This window comes from Mytilus galloprovincialis, chromosome 11, assembly GCF_965363235.1.
Source record: "Mytilus galloprovincialis chromosome 11, xbMytGall1.hap1.1, whole genome shotgun sequence".
In the NCBI taxonomy this organism is placed as follows: domain Eukaryota; kingdom Metazoa; phylum Mollusca; class Bivalvia; order Mytilida; family Mytilidae; genus Mytilus; species Mytilus galloprovincialis.
Window position 1 is genome coordinate 58,966,873 of NC_134848.1, and position 13,359 is coordinate 58,980,231.

Consider the following 13,359-nt stretch of genomic DNA (forward strand, 5'->3'; position numbering starts at 1 on the left):
TGTCGTCCATTTTGTTTTTCCACGTTTCAAGGTAAAGCAACATTGGTGGGTAACCAGGGATATGTTTGTCGTCCATTTTGTTTTCCACGTTGTAAGGTAAAGCAACATTGGTTGGTAACCAGGGTACGTGTGTCACCCATGTTGTCCACATTGCAGAATTTTGTGTTGTTCTTTGCTTGTCTAAATTTTTATTTGCTTGGAGTTAACCAATATGTGAGAGAGGTGGTTGTTGACAAGGGGTTGGCATCCATTTTCTTTCCACAGTACACAAACTACAGAAGCTTGAGAAGAGATAAAACAAAGATTGAAGAAAATAAATTATTTTTATTATCAAAAACTTATATACATTATGTATACATCACATTTGGTGTAGATCACCATTATTGCAAACACTGATTGAGTATTTTTAGTATAAAAAATAACAATATATGTATAGTATATAAAAACTTGCATTAAAACCGATATTTGAGCATACAACCCTGAGTTTGTTTCTAATATATATAAAATTTTATAAAGCTTCTAAAACAAATGGTTTTTTGAACAAGAATGGATTTCTAAAAAGAGACATGTAAGGGATTACATATAGTAATATGATTAACTAGATGATCTTAGTTTTTAAAAAATGACTACAATATAAAAAGTAACTTGATGGAATGTGATAGAAGATAAATTATGTTATAAAATAAAAATATAACCCACATGGTTTCCATGTTTAAAATGAAATCATGCATGAAGCAAACATTAAAAGATGGAATGTTGCACTAAAGTAACAAAATATAGATAAAATATATACAGGTATCATGGTTTGATTAACAACCGTAAATGCTTATCTTTTCAATATAAGAATACACAGCACCAAAACTATAGTATAAGCACTACTCTCTTTATAAAACTTATCTTTATAGGGGAATCTGACAGAATGCATAGCACCAAAACTATAGTATAAGCACTACTCTCTTTATAAAACTTATCTTTATAGGGAAATCTGACAGAATGCATAGCACCATAAGAATACACAGCACCAAAACTATAGTATAAGCACTACTCTCTTTATAAAACTTGTCTTTATAGAGTATATTTTCCTCTCTTAAACTATCATGAATATATTAAATATATATATATAACAACATGTTATCAGGAGTACAACTATCATGATTTGAAATATGAACTTTAATGATTATCACAATTATTTAGCACCAACTTTAAAACAATTAACATTTAATAAATTATCACAACTATATTGCTTAATAACAAGAAAAAGCAAAGACTATATACATGTTATATTATCTTTTTCACTGAAACCGGTCCAGTGAAAACGTAACTGCCTTCCCCCTCGTACAAACACTGCAGTTCTACTACCTTGTAGTTCTCATCAACCACACTTTTGCACTTCCTTATACTAAGGTCATGCACTTGGCCATAACACACAACAATACATATAAACATTAAACACTTTGCGAGCACCATTTTGATTTTTCAGTTTTTTTCTCTGTGAATCGTCTGCGCATGTGCACGCAATCAACAGTTAATTAAAAATAAAAAGGCGGGAGATTATGATTGTATCAAAAAACAATACGAAAAAAGAATAAATATGAAAGAATTGAGATGTTGCTATATGATCTTCAACAATAGTATAACTCGAAAAAAAAGGGGGGAATGGAAACATATAATAAGAAAATATTAGGTACAAGACAATGGCACTCAAAAAAAAAAATCAAACGTTTTGGGGTTGGTTTTTTTTTTTACAATGTAGCTGCTTTAGATAAAGATTTTAAGTTAAGAAACCCAAACATAAAGCAGATGACAAATTATCATAGTATAGTTTCTAGAGATTCATCAACACGTTGTTTTGTTGTTAAGCGCATTTTTGTTTGCGCACCACATAAACAATTTGGAATAGAGTTGTTATGCGAAACCTAAGAATGAGGTGGTTATCCCTCCTTTAGTCCCACCCCATACTTCAAAGTGTAATATTATTGGTTTAGATAATATTAGCTAGAAAATGAAATAAATATAAAAGTGTGTATTTTTCGTTTACAAGTCAGTACTTCTAACCTTTGTTTAGAAATATATTTGCAAACGATTAAGTGTTATCAGAATGGCGTCCGAAAATGTGCAGTTTACCCAGTCTGTTACTTCAACTGGCAAGACGGAGTACAAGACCCAATTCGGGAGAGGGAAAGTCCTTTCCTTTAAAAAGTCCGCCAGAGGGCTTTTTTATTTAGATTTAGCGACATCTAATGGTGCGGTGAAGCTGAATTTAGGCTTAGACGAGTTAGACGATCTTTTTACCTTGAGGGGACACCTAGAGTCCCTAACGGCATACTTTCCACAGGTAAGACTATTTTCTTTCTTTTTGTTTTTACATGAGATTCACGTGTAGGAGTTTTCTTTAAAAACCGAGGAAATTAAAGATTATACCCTTTGAGGTGTTTTTTTTTCTCTCTCTGTTTGTATGCGCTTACCGTAAACAGCAGGAAGGTTTTAAGTATTGTCTACTACCGTTTATCTTTCTGTTTATCTATCTACCTCGCTTTTGTTAGGGGAGATATTGGTGTTCACGTTTGCCTTTCTTTTTAACCAATTTAATGCAACAATTGAATAACATAAAACGAAGATGTGGTATGATTGTTTATAAGATAACTCTTCACAAGAGACCAAATGATACAGAAATTGTCAACTTTTGGTCACCTTGCGACCATCAACAATAAGCAAAACCCATACCTCATAGTCAGCTATAAATAGCTTCAAAATGATGAATGTAAAACAAACATCCGAGAGAGAAAAAAGATAACAACCTAATTTATACACAAAAGAATGAGCGAAAAACAATATGTACACCATCAACACCTCTCGCAAGTATATAAAACTTTCTTCATAACATTTGAGTTTGAGTTTTATTTTATTTTTCTTGTTTTAGCCGCTCCCCCAGCCACAGGAGCAGGTTATTCTGAAAGAAAATGTAGTGCCGGTTTATACACCACCACCACCAGCACCAGCACCACCAGCACCTTCCGTAAGTATACATTTATTAATGTAGAGTTTAAATATGTTCAAGAATCATGATTGATTGTTGGTTGCTTAACGTCCAGTGGCAAATATTTCATACATGCTCAGGGTGAGAACAAGTAAACAATACATACAATAGGTAAGTCTTGCAATAGAGGGTGGTGTTTTGTTTTTTTTTTTCTTCTCAAGAATCACCATGTATTCTTAACTTGATACAATGCAAACAAAACAATACTTGTTTTTTAAGTATAGAATTGAACTTGTAAACAACCTTTTTGTCCTTAAAAAAAAAGATAAGCAACACTGAAAGTATTTCATTTCTCTCTGGTTTATTTATTTAAACATTTCATTTTTATATGGAAACGAGGCCACTCCACTTCAAACAGACCCGATGTGGAATAAGGGAAGTACAATTCCGGTGAGGGTAGCCACCAAGAGGCGAGAAGAATCACTCCCGCAGTGGGTCAGCAATACTGCAAAGTATGAGCAGGTGTCTCCTGTGAAAAACAATCTGTACAATCTATCAGAGGAGGAGATGGGAGCATTTTTCCAGGCGATGTGATGTGACTAGTCAGGCGTTTAAAGGAATAACATTTTCAAAATTTCATGATGGACATACAATCTATCAGAAGAGGAGATGGGAGCATTTTTCCAGACGATGCAATAACGATGTGGTGTGACTAGCGAGGCGTTTAAAGGAATAACATTTTCAAAATTTTATTACGGACATAATACAAACAAACTGAGACGGTTAGTTTTTTAAGAATATTTAATAAATACTATCACTAATATGTGTCTATCTTATAATGTCCATAGGCATAACTTTCAATTGGGTTCTTCCAGTAACGTTTATCATCAAAACTACACAGTCCTTTTTTCACAACGGTATCCATGAACAGTTCATGATTTTTACTTCTAATGCATGTCATTGAATTGGTGGTCGTAGTTTCTTCATTTAAACATTTCTTATACATTTCATGTTGGAGAGTCTGTTTTATTTCAGTTTTTGAAATGCCTTTCGCCACTTTTTTTTCCTTTTCGCATGTGATACCTTCTGTAGAGGTCTGGTTATACAAAAGGCTGTACGTTTTAGGTCTCAAGCCAACGAATTCTTTTAAAGGAACACCTGAAAAGATGTTTTGAGGTACATGAGAAAAAGCAAAATTGAACAAAACATTCTAATGAAAAAGCAAAATTGAACAAAACATTCTAATGAAAAAGCAAAATTGAACAAAACATTCTAATGAAAAAGCAAAATTGAACAAAACATTCTAATGAAAAAGCAAAATTGAACAAAACATTCTAATGAAAAAGCAAAATTGAACAAAACATTCTGAAGGAAAAGCAAAATTGAACAAAACATTCTGAAGGAAAAGCAAAATTGAACAAAACATCTGAACATTCTGAAGAAAAAGCAAAATTGAACAGAAAGTTTATGTTAAACTTTAGAGAGAGATGTTTGTTTGAAAGAACTCACCACCAAGCTCATCTTTAAATTTCCCAACGACTTTCTTATATTTGCTGGAAAAGAGATGTTTCGTTTTGTTGAATGAGCCGTAGTTGGAGGTATCGAATAGGTCTTTGATAGGTTTCATGTCTTCATATACATCATCAGTCAGAATCTCATAACACAACGAATCTAAAATGAATTCAGAAATGTTAGCACAATACCAAAGAGGAATCACTTCCTTTATTCTACTTATACAAAGGAGAAAACAATGAGAAATATTAGAAATTTAAAAGAAACAATGGCTTTTACTGTAACAAACAAACAAACATATCATACCTGTATCTGTAAACAGCAAGTTGATCTTGTCACCGTACTGAGGCTTCATCACCTTGTAATGAAATTCATACATCAGTCTCTTTGAAAGGTCTAAAATAGCTTGTCCGGCATAGATGGGTTTGTTGAGAGTTAGGTTGATCTGTTGGTTGTGTACTCCAACGAGGTCTTCATTGAAAATTTGACAGCATAGAAACGACGGCTGAGCTACTAACTTTTTTAGTTTTTCTTCCGAGGCTGAATTGATTAGTCTTAGATTCATCCTAGCACGCAAATTTTCCATACATTTACCAAAAACACTGAAAAAGTAGGAATACTTTTAGATAAGTACTATAGAAGCCGACACAAAAACCACAAAACATAATTAAATCAATGTGGGTAATGCAACAATGAGACAACAAGCAAACTCGAGATCTTGACAACACTTTAAAATCTTACACATTTAAAAATAACATAGATATAGGAAGATGTGGTGTGAGTGCCAATGAGACAACTCTCCATTCAAATAACAATTAAAAAAAAAAGTAAACCATCAATGTACGGCCTTCAACACGGAGCATTGGCTCACACTGAACAACAAGCTATAAAGAGCCCCAAAAGTGTAAAACCATCCAAACGGGAAAACCAACGGTCTAATCTATATATAAAAAAAAACCAACAAGAAACATACCTATTACACATCAGTTTGAAAAAGTCCTTCTCAAAGTCGTTGTTTGCCTGTTTTCTCATGTTGGTGTTGAATTCTATGTAGGTTTTAAGCCATGCCTTTTGTTGAAATCCTAATACTCTATGTATTTTAGTTATTTTCATTCCAAGTTCTGTATAAAGTTGTAAATTTTGATAATGCACCACATAGTTTGTCTTTTTCTTCAGAGTTGGAATTAATTTTCGGGTTTTAATCCTAGGTTTGACCTGTTCTACACTGTCTTTATTTTTTACGGTATTGAGCTTTTCCCACAATCCAGTACTGTATTTCGATAGATCTTTGTCTTCAATGAGTAGATGTTCGGGTGCCAGAGGATAATCGTTATGTTTGTTGTGGAGATGTTCGGGATATTCTATGTCTACTTCTAAAATGTAGCCTTCTATTGCGTCTGACTCGACTTTCTGTAACTCAAAATGACTAATTTCATCTTCATTTAAAAAATGGAAAAAACCATAAGGCAATGGTTGAGACATTGCCCAACCGTACAAATTGTTAGCATCTAGATACATGATGTGTTTTTTCACATCTGATTCATTAAAGTCCTCAACATATTGATGATTAGCTCAATTAGTATTTTTTGGTAACCATACTGACCATACTTACCCCACTAGAGCTATTTTCCGCACATCTTGAAGATACAGGGATTCTTCATCTGTACTTTAAAACTGTAAGGTTTATTATCTGGATAAAGGTGCATGTTTCTGTCATTGTTACTATCAACGGTTAGGAAAAAACTTTGTTTTCATGTAACAGTCTTAATTGACACACGCATTTCCGTTTACGACCTTAAGAAACGAGTATACATAGATTTTTTTAAAATATATCTTTTTACTGAATCAAGAGCCCGTAATGGTGAATGGGAGATTTTCACACAAAAGGAGAAGAATATCATTGATAGAATTATATGACAGACACTTATACTTTTGTGTTTATAATTTTTCTATATTTTTCTGTATTTCAGAATTGGCACGTTCCATCACAGGATGCTTTTTGGACGAGGGATCTTCTTGTCCATTGCACCCATTCAAAGGGGTCCAACCCCAGTACGTATTAATACGTTGTTTACCTTAATTATAATTACGTTCAATTTAACCATATTGTAATGTAAAATTGTGTTTTATATTGCTATTGTTAAATTTACGAATATAAGGTATAGATTGTTGATGCTTTGAATTAGAAAAAGTAGATTTGCCATGACTTTTGGACAAACTATGTTGTAAACTATCAATCTAACTATATCATAGATTATAGGTATCAATATGTTGTTATCAAGAAGGGTAATTGTGTTGCTTAATTCCACAAAAACTGTTATATAGTTTATTAGTCAGTACAAGTTAGAGATAAATAAATTTGTAACAATTTATATCATAAGGAAAATTTAATTATGTATTTGGGGACAAATGGCAGATGCTACATTGTGGGTATGTGATGGTCAAGTATTGGACACACAAGATTAGATATAATTAAACAATAATCGTATACATCTGTTCATTACGTCTATAATTAGGAATTTTATCAGTAGTGGTCGTGACATCAAAGATAATTGGATAATCAGTAATTACAATAAAAACTATAAAAGCCTGGGTTTACAATTTGTGTTCAATTCGAACACTTATTGTATTCTAGCTTTTTCTGTTGCTGATTCTGGCCTATCTACCAATTGATTGTGAGTTTGTTTCCCCCTTATTGTGACATACGTCAATACTTTAGCACGGATTATAAAACACAATAACAATTGTCACAATAGAATGGTGCAGGATGTTTAAAGCGAGAGGACACAATATCACACACCTATACCCCCCCCCCCCCCTCCAAAAAAAAAAAAAATTGACCCCCAAAAAATTACCCTCATTTCAAGTAAAAGAGCCCTAAATTTCACAAAAAAGGCAAAAAACACCCCAAAAACACCAAATTTTCTTACCCCCAAAAAAATTATTTTTTTACTTTTTTATAAAAAAAAACGTTATTAAAAACACCCAAAAAACAACAAAAAAATTCCAAAAAAAAATAAATAAAAAAACCGGGAGAACAGGCAGAGAAAACATTCTGTGGGATTTAAGAGAAAAATAATTTCCCCAGTGCGCCCCAACCTTGATTTTTAATTAATTTTATCAATATAGTCTACTACTAAAACGGATCAATACTACTACAACTTAAATTGCTTTTTACATTTGCTATTTAATAGGACATGACTTTTAAATAGACTAAATCGATCATTGCAAATATTTACATGGTTGTCAAGAGTATGTTTACATGTTGCCTAGACAATGTTGTCATCACATGTAAACATATAGCAGACTGGTGCGGTCTTTCGTTTCAAATTAACAGTGGTGAGAAGACGTGAATTAATGTTTCAAGAAAGTAATTCTACAAAAATACAAATGGAAATTCAAGAGTGTCAGGCGCAGCCTCAACCACAGAACTGGCCATGGAGTTTAGAAGAAAGTAACATTTTGATAGAAAATATCAGTTACTATCAGAGAATGATTGAGACAATCGAAAGAGCTAAGAGTTTGGGACCGGTTAAACTTCCAAAAGCTCCGAAAAGAAAGGTGCAGGACTTATTTAAAGAAAAACTGGGAAAGAAAAAAAAGCAAACTATCACGACCCCTGAAGAACTTCACACCTTTCTAATAAGCAGAAAGGCGGATTTATCAAAGACAATTTCGAGGCAGAAGTTTATTTTGAATAGAGAAAAAAACCCTGTTAAACAGTTACAAGAAGCATACAAACACTTGGGAAGACATAACGCCCAAGGTATGCTGTTTAACATTACTTTCGGTGATTTCCTTAATGCTTTGAGAGACTGGTTTCTTTCGGCAAAGTTCAATACAACGTGGGACACATGGTTATCATCTAAGATAGATATATCTATACCTCATGCTCGGAAATTAAGACAACTTGCTAATCTACTTAAAGGATTTAATGGTTTTCTGAACATTAATGTTTCAATCAATGATATTCTTTCAAAACAAGAACTTATCAAACAAATGTTAGCAATTGATCAGTTTGCCACCTTTTGGAGACAGGGAGACTATATTCCAGCAGATGATGAACTTACTCCGTCACAAGAAGTTTGATATGTATGTGATATTGTATTCCATATAAGGAGTGATCATACATGATCAGTAGGTGGGACAACTCTTTACTATTGATTTTCTTATTCCATATAAGGAGTGATCATACATGATCAGTAGGTGGGACATAGTAACGGTTATTCATAACCGGGTAACTTTTAGTGGATGTGACCAGGCCTGGGGCCATTACATTGCAATGTAATGCATTACATTACAATTACTTTGTGATTCTTACATTACAATTACAATTACAATTACATTTTTTCTCACATGTAATGCATTACATTACAATTACTTTGCCTGTGTAATGCATTACATTACACATTACTTTTTCAATATAAAAACTAAAAACATTTCAAAAAACAGATTTTTATAAGAATTTGATAAATATTACAGGGGTATATGTAGATATATATACAGTGTTAGTGACATAGACTTCAAATACTGGTTAATCAATATGTCCATTGAACCTTATTATCATAAGAGGTTCAAAAGTGATGTCATTAAGAAAACAGCGATCAGTTCTGTACACCTTTCTGGCAATACTAAAAAGCCTTTCTACAGCAGCTGATGTGTGTGTAAATACTTGATAGCTGTATTAGCCAAAAAAGAAAGGCACACTGAATTTGACTTCCATCATTCCAGTGCATTGATTGAAATTTCTTCACATGGCTCAGACAAGTAGATGTCAACATCATGTACTGCACCATACCTGTGTCTATACTCTTTGAATGAGGAGTAGGAGGCACTGGAAAAGTCACTTTTAAGATTCTTAGGTGGTGGTAAAAAATAAATAAATTATCATATAATTTTGTTTCTTACATTGATCACTTAATCATTAAGACATCATTAAGGGATTTCAAAGGAATATAATAAATGTGTCATTAAAGGATTATCATTTGAAATGCTTAAGGGATCTGTGAGGACAAACATAAGTTGAGAAGATTTGATTGCAATAAAAACATTTTGATATTAATTAGGTGAAATAACAACACAGACAGGACCCAAACCACAGTTTGGTTTAAAAATGTTGTTTGACATATTCAATCTTTCACTGAAATACATGTAAGGTGTGTATAGAATTATGAAAATTTCATCTTCATATTTTTTCCATTCATCTATATAGTTTTGTTTGATAAATTTTTATAAGATTTTTCATTGAACACCAAACCACCAAACACCAAAATATTCCTAATATCATTTTAAACAAATATCAGAAACCAAAATCAAGACTTGATAATTTTAACCATTTTATATTTATTACCTTAATGTGTGTTTTAAAGATTGATGTAATTTAATTAATACAGTAATTAACTGTGACAAAAATTTTATTCCATACTTTCTTTTGTTTTTGTTAATATTTTATTTTTATTATACAATATTCTTCAATTTTATGTATTTTACCAATTTGTAATGAAAAGTAATGTACTGTAATGGAGGCATTACATCAATTTTTAACTAAAGTAATCATTACATTACATGTAATTGTAATGCAGAAAATGTGCATTACAAATTACTTTGCATTACATCCAAAAAATGTAATATTACAATGCATTACAATTACAAATTACCATTATCCCAGGCCTGGATGTGACAGTTCTAACTTTGAACAGTGATATTATGTTTATAGTGTTTGATTTGTATGTATTCATTGCACTTTTGTTTTCAAATTAAAATTTTGAAACTGATTATTGTTTTGGTAATAAATTAACCGTAAGTAAATAAAGATTTAAAACTTAGTCATCTGTAATTCTTGTTCATAGAAAGAACCTGTTATTTCTTCGCCTTTTAAATCAATTATTTTATAAGTAAAAGGAATTGTATTTAAAACTTTTTCAATTACAAATATTTCTTTAGTCCAACGAGTAGTATAACCCTTTTCAAATTTACCCTTCTTTTTTGTTATTCTTACTCTAGTACCTGCTTTAAATTTAGGTTTTTTAATTTTCTCTTCCTTTTCTGGATATAAATTTTTATACACTGTTAATTCATTTTTTAATTTACTTGCTTGAACAGGTGTCATTTTAATTGAAGAATGTACTGTATTATTATAATTTTTAACTAATTTATCTAGTATATCATAATATTTAAAAGTTTCATTAGCAGTAAAGAAAAATTTCTTGGCACCATGAAGCCATTTAAGTGCCAAGCCACTTCGACATTTTGTTTTTTCACAATTATTTGATTTACTGTGATGTTTTTTGATAAAATTTCGTTTACAAACTTAGATTTCATCAATACATCTAATTAAAAGAAAGTTTATCTAATCCAAATAATTCAAAGGAAAGTAAATAGAGGGTTTCGTATCTTTAAAATAAATCAAATATATAAAAGATTTGTAGATAATGTAATTTTTCATATTAAATATAAGGTGAAAATTTGTAGTATATATCCTCATCAGTAAATAGTAAAATTTAGATGAAAGTGTAAAAATTTGGAGAAAAAGTTTAGAAAGTTTAGAAAATTATTCACAAGTGTGATTTTGTGACCGAATGGATATCCTGTTTGATCTTCTCGGTATTCTTGGTTGATGTTGTTCAGGGGCTTTTCTTGTCTGTTATTTTTACGTGGTGGAAAAATACTTTAATGTCTTGAAGTTTTTCGTAAATTGCGATGGGGATATAGTCTACAAATTAAAAAGAAGCAAATACAGAAATGAAATAAATGTAACTTAAACAGTTTTTTGTTTGGAGTGTTCACACATCAGCTATTTCTAGTTTTGAGATCGAGTCTTCGTCTACATTAAAGGTGAATCGATGTTGCTGGAAATTAACCCTACTTTTATATTTTTGTAATGCCTTTATCTTACAACTTTTTTCTTCTTCCAAATTCACATATTTTTCAAAGTTCTCTTTGATTAACAATTCTAACATTACTTGTGTTGTTCTCCTCTATAGCTACAGTATGAGAAGCTGTGCATTATTACCTTTAAGATATATTTATGTTTTAGAAGAACAAGACCATATAAATTATGACATTACCTTAATAAGTTTACAAATCAATACTCTTGGTTCTCCTGGTAAGCATGGCAAGTGAAATTTCTTTACATTTTTTTTTACAAAGTTAGTCTGTACTTTCTATCATGATTCTTAAATCAATATTTCATGTAATTCGTGGGTTAACTTTTCGAGAAATATTGTCTGTCTGGGGTTCCGACTATTTGTTTGATTATCTCAGACATGTCTTACTCAATTCACATTGCATCACAATTTTAAAAAAAAGTTTGTTATTTATTCGTTCTTTTTCAGTTATCCACCCCTTCCACAGACTCCAATAACACAATATAATCCATCAGAACCTGCATTTTCCCCTCAACAGGTATGAGTATATCCTACAAATTAAATAATAATTTTTTTTTATAGATAATGATATATTTTAATATGTACATGACCCCAAGGGTGACTGGGGTAAAGAAATATGGTCACTTGGTCTTCTCCCGACCGGCAGTAAAACGCTTGCTGAAGTGGGGCGTCCGTTTGGCTGTGCGGGATGTATCAATTTCGCAGTCACGTCCGCCAGAAGGGGACGTTAAATCCGATGCCTCGTGTAAAGAGAGTGCCACGCTCTTTGCACGTTAAGAACCCTTGCAACAACTCTTTGAGGGGTCCGTAGGTGGCCTGTTGCAAGGCAAAATTTCTGTCCCTATCCAATATACCCTCATTTTCCAGTGGCCTCTATTACAACAACCTACCTATTGTATTTATTGTGAACTTGTTCTCGTCCTGAATATGCATGAAATATTTGCCACTGGACGTTAAGCAACCAACAATCTATTAATCAATAATACGTACATGTAAGTTAGATTATAATTCAAAAATGTTATTTAAACAAATGGTTAAATATTATTTTTTTTTAGATATCATGTGATAGAGATCATGCAGTTGTTTCCTAGCCCTGATTTATGTAAATTAAATGTACCTTTCGTATTTTTAAGATAAGAGAGCACTTTAACTACCGTAATTATTCTAAATAATAAAATAAATTATATACTTTCAGGTGTTCCCATCAAAGAATTTGTAGGTTTACGTCCCTAAATGTACAGTTTGAAATATGATGCGATCGAAAAATGTGAAGATGGACGGATAAATAAATATCAGGTGGAGAAAAAAGTGGCTAAAGGGATCGCTAGATGTTAAATTAAAAATACACTCAGACATGAAAATCACAAAAAGTGCTTGTTTAATGAAACTGTCACATTAAATTCGATGAATTTGATTAGGAGTAAAAACCATCAGTTGTTCATAGACACAATTGTGAAAAGGGGACTTTGCAGTTTCGATGATAAACGTTACTGGAAAAATTCAATAGAGAGTTATGCGTTTGGACATTATAAAATTGGAGAAATGTGATTTGTTTACCTGAAATTATGTAAATATATATGATGTTTGTTTCCTATTAAAAATAAATCATTTGTGTTGTATTTATCTAGAAAATATATATAGTCCGGATGATACTTTTTAGAGTCAAATATAAGACTTATAAAATTTATATGCCAGTCGTGCATTTCGAATATATATACAAGACTCATTTGTGACACTTGAATCAAAATAATAGCAAGATCAAACTAGGTAAAAAGTTAAGGAGCACTGAGAATATAAAAAAATCCTAAAACAATTACACCAAATACGATGAGTGTTATTTATGTATAGGGAGGAGGGAAAATCGAATTACGGGTTTTCAAATAAACAAGACACTATCATTGATATTTTTTTGTCAACACAAAGGCATTGAAATTTATTTCAATTCATTTGATGAAAGAGGATTAAATCATTCAGAATATTTTC

General features: G+C 31.7%; 3 long non-coding RNA genes across 4 annotated transcripts; 2 read left to right on the forward strand and 1 right to left on the reverse strand.

Annotated features, from left to right (window-relative positions):
- Positions 1 to 3,568: 3,568 nt before the first annotated feature.
- On the reverse strand, positions 3,569 to 5,985 carry LOC143052476 (uncharacterized). Of its 2 annotated transcripts, XR_012971132.1 has the most exons (4): positions 5,463 to 5,985; positions 4,796 to 5,091; positions 4,487 to 4,648; positions 3,569 to 4,135 (listed from the first exon to the last, which is right to left on the reverse strand). It is a non-coding gene; the product is annotated as an uncharacterized LOC143052476 (long non-coding RNA). The 2 variants fall into 2 exon arrangements; XR_012971131.1 differs by lacking the exon at positions 5,463 to 5,985 and having other exon boundaries at positions 4,796 to 5,243.
- A 2,256-nt stretch (positions 5,986 to 8,241) lies between these two features.
- On the forward strand, positions 8,242 to 10,264 carry LOC143052477 (uncharacterized). Its single transcript, XR_012971133.1, has 2 exons — positions 8,242 to 8,736; positions 10,158 to 10,264. It is a non-coding gene; the product is annotated as an uncharacterized LOC143052477 (long non-coding RNA).
- Positions 10,265 to 11,590: 1,326 nt separating this feature from the next.
- LOC143051274 (uncharacterized) lies at positions 11,591 to 12,986 on the forward strand. The gene is made up of 2 exons (XR_012970680.1): positions 11,591 to 11,893; positions 12,572 to 12,986. It is a non-coding gene; the product is annotated as an uncharacterized LOC143051274 (long non-coding RNA).
- Positions 12,987 to 13,359: the final 373 nt, after the last annotated feature.